The following is an 8,007-nucleotide window of genomic DNA, read 5'->3' as shown; positions in this document are numbered from 1 at the left end:
GCCCCCCGCCCCCCCCCCCCCCCCCCCAAAAAAATAGAGGTAGTGGGATTCATTAAGCACCTTGTCCTCTTATTACCACTGGAAGGAATCCAAAACCACCCATGCCTTTCATTATAAGTAGATCAAAGTCTTTTCTTTTTTTGGAGGGGGCGGGGGGTGGCTGACCGGTACAGGGATCCAAACCCTTGACCTTGGTGTTACCAGTACTATTCTCTAACCAAGTGGGCTAAGCAGCCAGCTCATTTTTAGAAACTTCTATCGTTTCCTTCCTGCCCAACTTTTGATTTTGAACTGAAGAGATGAATAGTGGCAGAGACAATGAGAAACAATTAAATCAAATTGTTTCATAAGGCGCATATATACTCGGACATATCCCTTGCCCTAAGTCGACTGTCATTTCTGATTGCTGAGGTCATAAGCAAGTTATCCTGAAGAGGCACATTCACAGTTTGAGACATCCGGTCAAGTAGATCTTTGACACCATAGATTTGAAAAGGGGTTGTATCCTGGGGAACGCTGGGACTTGGCCCAAGTTTACATTGCAACTTAGTTGCAAAGCCAAGGAAAGAAAAGTCTTCTGACTTCTTGTCCAGGTTTTTAGTTTGGGATAACAAAACTCTTATTCATGATGTATTGAGTGTTCAAAATTGAATTAAGAGCATCTCTGCCTTCAAGGATTCGAATGAGGGAGACTGACAAGCAGTTCCAGTATGACCCAGAGGGTGTACAAGGGAAGGGTTCTTGTTCTGGCTTGGGGGCACTGCTGAGGCAGGCATGGCAAGGTCATAGCCATAGGGCTAAAGATAATCCTTAAGGCTTTCCAGGTGCTTTCTGCCATCCCCATTCTCTGCACTCCAGCCAGTGGGGCTGCTTTTCAGTTCAACTGCTACTCTTTCTGCTTCAGTGCTGTTCTTTTTTTTAACCTGTTGATCCCTCTATAATGCTCATGCCCCACCCCCTTTTGCTCAGCTAATTCATACTCATCCCTCAGACCTTAGCCAAATATTTCTCAAAATGTTTCTCCTTACCCTCAATCTAAGTTCCCGTTGTTATACTCCCATATAGCATCCTATGTGTTTTCTTAAAGTATTGAGTGGTTACTGTCACCCCCAGGCTGTGTTCCATGAGTGCAGGAACCAGCTCTGTTCTGCCCAGAAGACAGCAGGTGTTCAGTATTGAATGAATAATTGAAGTTAAGGAAACAGCTTTGAAGGATATATGGGAAACCACAGGTAAAGGGGGTAGGGTGAGCAGATGAGGACATTTGCTTGGGGGAAGCAACTTGAGCAAAGGCAGTCTTGAAGAGGGTGATGTGTTTGGGAGCTCAAAGCAGTTCTAAATCATCAGGTGGAGGTTAGGGTATGTCAAAAGAGGTGCAGAGACCAGATTATTTTCAGATTAAAATTAGAATTTATCATTGATTCTATAGTAACTTTAGTTTTAATATGTAATATGAGTCAAAATGTTTTGCAAAGGGCCGGCACGTGGCTCACTTGAGAGAGTGCAGTGCTGATAACATCAAGGCCATAGGTTCAGATCCCTATATAGGGATGGCCGGTTAGCTCACTTGGGAGAGTGTGGTGGTGACAACACCAAGTCAAGGGTTAAGATCCCCTTACTGGTCATTTAAAAAAAAAAAAAAAAATTGCAAAAAAGAATTCAGTTTTGGGTTTTGTTTTTTTTGTTTTTTTTTTTGCTTATTCAACTCCCTGGTCCACATAACACCTTGCATCACAAATATTTCAAAAGCTACTCCTTACTTTCAGCAAAACACCACTTTAAACTGCACTCCCTCAGCCCCAGTGTGTATGCCTCTAAAAGGCCTTGCAAGGGAACTTAAGGTTAATGCCCAGTAGTATCTCAAATAGCATGCCCCCTCCTCACAGATTGGCAGTGGGGCAAATTCAACCTCAGCCCCTTGAATTCCACTGAAACCTGCTCATCTGTCATGTAATTTTCTAACTCTAACTTCATAATCCCATTCCTTTTTTTTCAGGAATAAGAGGTCTTTATTGGGTTGACACCAAGAGTCCATGGGTCTATAATCGCATTCTTGGTTTGTTTTCTTTTTTTTTTTTTTTTTTCCTTTTTGTCTTTTTTCGTGACTGGTAACTGGATCACAACCCTCAGTGTCGTGCCCCGTACTGCGACCAGCAACGGAATCACAACCCTTGGTGTCGCGCCCGCACTGCGCTCAACCAGTGAGCAGACCAGTCTCTATATGGGATCCAAACCCTCGGTGGGAGCGCCGCTGCACTCTACCGAGTGCGCCACCGGGCCGGCCCCTTGGTTTGTTTTCTTTCTGATCATCAGAGACCAAGAGAACAATAGAATATAAAAAATGAGTTAATGGGCCGGCCAGTGGCTCACTCGGGAGAGTGCAGTGCTGATAACACCAAGGCCATAGGTTCGGATCCCATATAGGGATGGCCGGTTAGCTCGCTGGCTGAGCGTGGCGCTGACAACACCAAGTCAAGGGTTAAGATCCCCTTACCGGTCATCTTTTTGGAAAAAAAAAAAAAAATGAGTTAAGAACACCTGAGAAAAAGGGTCTTGAAGTTCAAATCCTTACTTCTTGTCTACCTTGGACTTTAGAATAATTCCTTTTCAATTTTAAAAATGAGCATAATGAAAGTACCACATTCTCTATTGGAAAAACATTGTGTACAAACTGAATTTTAAGCTATAACAGTATACAATTCTGTAAATAATCTCAGCCAACTGTGTATGGTCACAAAAAATCAGAACGGTCTTAAAAATTACTGGTGTTTGTCTCCATTGCTGAAGTAAGCACTACCTACAAAGATCTAGTTGAAATAATCAAACTCATCATGGTCAGCCTGAGAAAGCCATTCTTTTGCAGGCTGGCTGGTTAGCTCAGTTGGTTAGAGCACAGCTTTATAATACCAAGGTCATGGGTTTGGATCCCCTTACCATCCATCTGCCAAAAAGAAAAAAGCCATTCCCTTTCCTGGATTTATGAGTATTATTACTATTATTTCTGTTATTGTTATTATTAAGTATTCACTGTTTGGTATGTATTTAATTCTAGGTTCTAAAAAGGATGGGTGTTCCTATTTCAAGTATACTGTGTACATGTAGCAATTTAATCTCCTTTAAACATTGCACTTGTTACATGCGCCTTTGTTCCAAAAAAGGTTGTGACTGGCCAGTTAGCTCAGTTGGTTAGAGCGCCAACTTGTAACACCAAGTTGTAATGAGAAATGTGTGGGCTTTGTAATCAGACCTGTACTTGAATTCTACTCTACGCTGACCTTCAGCAAGTCATTTATCCTCTCTATGTTTCCGGATAATAATGCCTACTTCTTCGGGTTGCGAAGATTAAATTTGAGTCTTAAGGACCTGACCCTAACTGGGAAGGCTTTATATAAGTGGTAGTTCTTTTACAATTGGCCCTTACTTCATAGATAAATTTAAGTCCTGGCATTGAAGATCCTCTAAATGGTTCCCTTTTATTTACCCCCAAGGATATCCTCACCAAACTTTTCTCTGTGGTCCTCACTCCATTAGGCAGTTGAAGGAATGTTCTTTGAACACTCTCCATCTTCTCTTTGGCTGTCTGATTCCTTTGAAATGCCCTTCCACCTTCACATTAACTGACCAGCTGGGTACCTCTCCCTTCCAGGCTCCTGACGTCTCATGAATGCTGCCACATGCATCATACTCCACAACAATTTCTCTCACTTGCATTATTTTTGTGTCTAGTACACACATACAACAGAAACAAAAGCTTCATGAAACGGTATTTACTGTGTGTATCGCACTCCAATTTTTTTTTTTTTTTTTTTTTTTTAAAGATGACTGGTAAGGGGATCTTAACCCTTGACTTGGTGTTGTCAGCACCACGCTCACCCAGTGAGCTAACCAGCCATCCCTATATGGGATCCAAACCCGTGGCCTTGGTGTTATCAGCACCACACTCTCCTCAGTGAGCCATGGGCCGTCCCCTCCAATATTTTGATTTTATTCCATTCTAACGTTTCTGGCAGAAATCCATTAAATCAGGTGATTTTATAACCCCACTAAGTCATGACAACCCAAAGTTTAAAAACAATGAACTAGATCATAAATAAGATCCCTGAGCTCCTTTTGCCTCTCTTACTGCAAAGCACACAACAGACAACCACTCAAACAATTATTTGTTACATTTAACCAAAAAAAAGGGGTCACAATCTCAGGAGTGTGGGTATGTAATATAATTGATCGAAAAGGGAGGGGTGTAAGAATAATAGCCCAAGCATGATGGTAACATTATGTGACCCTCAGCCTCAGTGTCTGGGAGATGATAGGGAGTGGTGGAGACCTTGGAGGACCAGAGTGCCCAGGCCCTGTCTAAAGGAGACACCTGCTGTTCAACTCCAGACAACTGCTGCCAGTTGAATTCCCAGTATTGCTAGATATTTTCAATAAGGACAAGTAGCAACTTAAGTTATTTTTGTGCAACATCCCAATTGTTAAATATTGGCAATTCACTTTACAGTGGCTAGCTGGTACTGGGAACTGAACCCATGACCTTGAGGTTATAAGGCTGTTCTCTAACCAACTGAGATAACTTGTCAGTCCTTTGGCAAGTCACTTTTTAAAATTTAGCATGTCAGTATATTCCAAGAAAATATATCCACCAGATATAGACCTTGGCCTGACAATTAGCAGCTTCTAAATTAAAATTAACCTCCCAGGAAATCAAACTGACTAAATTTCAGAGACTGTGTCACTCTATTCTAATCTTTAGCTTTTTTTCTTTTTTATTTTATTTTATTTTTTGGCGGCTTACCTGTACTGGGATCTGAACCCCTGACCTTGGTGTTATAACACTGTGCTCTTACCAACTGAGTCAACCAGCCAGCTCTGTAGTGTTTTAATAGTTTGAAGGCTAGGATATAAAGGTGAAAGATTCTTTGCCTTGATTGGAATTTTCCTGCCCTAACAAAAGGACTCCAATTAATTTCCATCTTTTCCCAGTTACTCAGTTCCTTACCAACTCTATCCCCAAGTGGCCTGTTCCCAACACCAAGGCTAAAATGTTACTTTCTTTGAATGCTGAGTTTTAGTGCCTTAGCAAAAGACAGGTTTGTTCGCTTACCTTGTTTACTAGAGTTCACAGTCTTGAAGAATAAATAGCAAATCATTTACCCTCAGCAGCCAGTCACTGTTCTCCAAAGCCAGTTTCTGTTGTGGCTGTCTTTGCTCCCGCCCAGCTAGAGCAGTGGATCCGAATAATCAAATTGAGAAATTAATTTCTGGGTAACTTCAAAGAGACAATACAACATTTCTCATGCTGGCATGTGTGTATGAGACAGTGACTCATCTCTGAGAGTTAATTGGGGCCAGTTATGACCAGCCTGACTTGTCAGGGCACCAGAACATCTGGCATAACTTGCTTACTCTAGAAGTTGCCCCCACCCTCTTCTCTCCACACATGCTTGCTTCTGAAGCTCACCATTTTTAAAGCATGGTGTGTGCCTGTCAACATATGATTATTCAAAATGGGAGGGCAATCTGGAATGTCTGAGTAGGAATTCAGATCACAATTAAGCCCTGGCAAGATGAAATCACACGTTGGGGAGAGAAAAACCTGCCTCCTCACCACATGAAAAATGGAGACATCAGCAGTTAAGAGGGTGATTACCTTTTCTTCGTTCTATTTGTATCTTTTTCTATGTGTATGCTAACCCTTTAGCCAGAGCTCCCAATTGCCAAGGAAGCTGGATTTCTCGGTTTTGTTTTAGTGGCGCTGCTTAGGGCTGGTGTGTTTCCAGCACTGCAGGGGAGATTTGAATAAAAGCACAAACGCGCAGAAACTCAATGCCTTCCTCCTAGGGATTCAGTCCGCCCACCCTCAGCCTGCAGGGAATGGTAGGAGACATCTACCCTTTATCTGCTTATATATATTCCATCCCGCCTTTCTGAGATACCCTAGGACAATTCGTCTCAGCTCACCCTCACCTTTCTCATCATTCTGTCTTGGAAGGTTTCCCATTAAGGAATGCACACCCAACTGAGCACAGGATATGTAGGATGCAATTTGGGCCAAATCTACCCCCCTCCACATGGTTGTCTTCAAACGAAAAATAGCGACTATTTGAGCCAGGCCTTACATAAAGTATCATATTTAATTCCCACACCATCTCCATTTAATAGACAAGGAAACCGAGAGATTGGTTACATAAAGTCAAGATCACACAGCAGGTGACAGAACTGGGATGTAGGGCCGAGCCTGTGGTGCACTCGGGAGAGTGCGGCGCTAGGAGCGCAGAAGCGCTCCCTCTGCGGGTTCGGATCCTATATGGGGATGACCGGTTCGCTCACAGCTCTCACTGGCTGAGCATGGTGCGGCCGGTCTCAAAAAGGACAAAAAAAAAAAAAAAAGAACTGGGAAACCCACCTATTTCCATGGTTGCCTCTAATTATCTAATTAATGACTACAAATACCAGCATCCCTTGCGATACCTCATTGCGCAAATGCACACTCCCAAGGGCCCAGTCCAAGCATCTGGATCCAAAACCCAATTAGACACCGCCCCTCTCCGCTCCCCGACCAATGGGAAGGCTGTTGCTAACATGCCTGCTATATTTTTAGCTTTCAGCGTTCTGGAACCACGTGGGTCACCAGAGTCTGGCGGTGTGGGCGGAGCACCCCCAGGGAAGAGGAGAGGTGGGGGAAGGAGAAAGAAGGGGAGGGTGGAGCGGACCCAGGCGGTGGGGGCGCGTGTGTGACGCTCTGCTAGTCGCTGACGCACAAGGCAAGTAGTCCCAGGAGGCGCCCCCGGGCCAGAGCGTTCGGGGGTGTGCGGGTGGCGGCTCGGGCTCCTGCTGCGGCTCTTTCCCGTCTCCCTATCCCCGTGGAGTTTGCCCTCCAGACCGGCGTTTCCCTGCTGCCGTCAAGGAAAGCGCATTTGAACCCCCACCCTACCGTTGCTCTCTGCCCTTGCCTAAAAAAGTGATCAAGGAAAAAAGCGAACTGTTCATAGCTGGAAACTTTCGGATCTCGCCACCCCACATGGGCTAGGCGGCTGCCACTGGGCCGCAACCATCTGGAGTGAGAATAAAGGCGGAGCGGGGCTGAGGAATGGGTGGTCTAAGGGGGAAGAAGGGAGAAGGCTTTACGCGCAAGCCCGCCCGGGCCCCGAGCCTCCCTGGCTGGCAGTCCAGCATGCCTGTGACCTCACCAGGCACAGCCCTCTACTCCGGCCCGCGCGGTCACAGAGACAGTGGATCGCCTGTGCGGAGCGGAGCAGGGGGCCCGAGCGCGCGGGGCTGGCGCGCCTTGCTCCGCCGTCCGCGGGACCACCGGCGGTGCGAGCCCGGCGCCCCTTGCGCGGGCAGTTTGTAGAGGAGAGTAGCTCTCGTTCCCCACACGGGGGTCGCCAGCCAGGGGAAGCAGACACATGTCCGCACTGGGGGCCGCGCCCACGCGGGGCAGGCCGGACTGCGCTCGCGCGCCTGCGCGAAGGCGGCGAGTGGAGGGTTAACTGTGGCGCTCGGCTCAGTTTCCTCGCCGGCCGGCCTCTCCCTACGGCACGGCGTGCCCCAGGCCCGCTTCCCCCTTACCCTCCCCTCCACTTTACGCAGCGCCTGACGAGGCACGAGGCCCTCGGGAGACTCAGGCCACCCCGAGCTCAGGTCCGAAACGTTTCCAGAGCTCGCCTCGTTCCTCAGCTCCGCCACTCACGAAGAGACCGCAACTGAGCGACGGTCTCGGGGAACGGTACAGGCAAACGCTGAAGCGTCGGCCTGGGCTAGGTGCAGGGCTGGACTCGGTGGGGAGAGCACCCGGAGGGCCTGGCATGCCGACCCCGTCCCCACCACATTGGTCCATCCAGCACAGCTCAAGTGAGCACGCACTGCATGCCTGCCCCGAGAGCAGCCCAGTCCCAGGCCAGGTCTCCCTGCACTCCATGAGTTCCCTGTTTACCCGGGGGACACCTTACAGGAGCATGGGTTCAGAGAGGGGTTTTTTTTTTTTTTTTTTTTTTTTTAAAGATG

The sequence above is a fragment of the Galeopterus variegatus genome, unplaced genomic scaffold (genome assembly GCF_000696425.1).
Source record: "Galeopterus variegatus unplaced genomic scaffold, G_variegatus-3.0.2 Scaffold55, whole genome shotgun sequence".
Lineage (NCBI taxonomy): Eukaryota > Metazoa > Chordata > Mammalia > Dermoptera > Cynocephalidae > Galeopterus > Galeopterus variegatus.
This window is presented reverse-complemented; position numbering follows the sequence as displayed.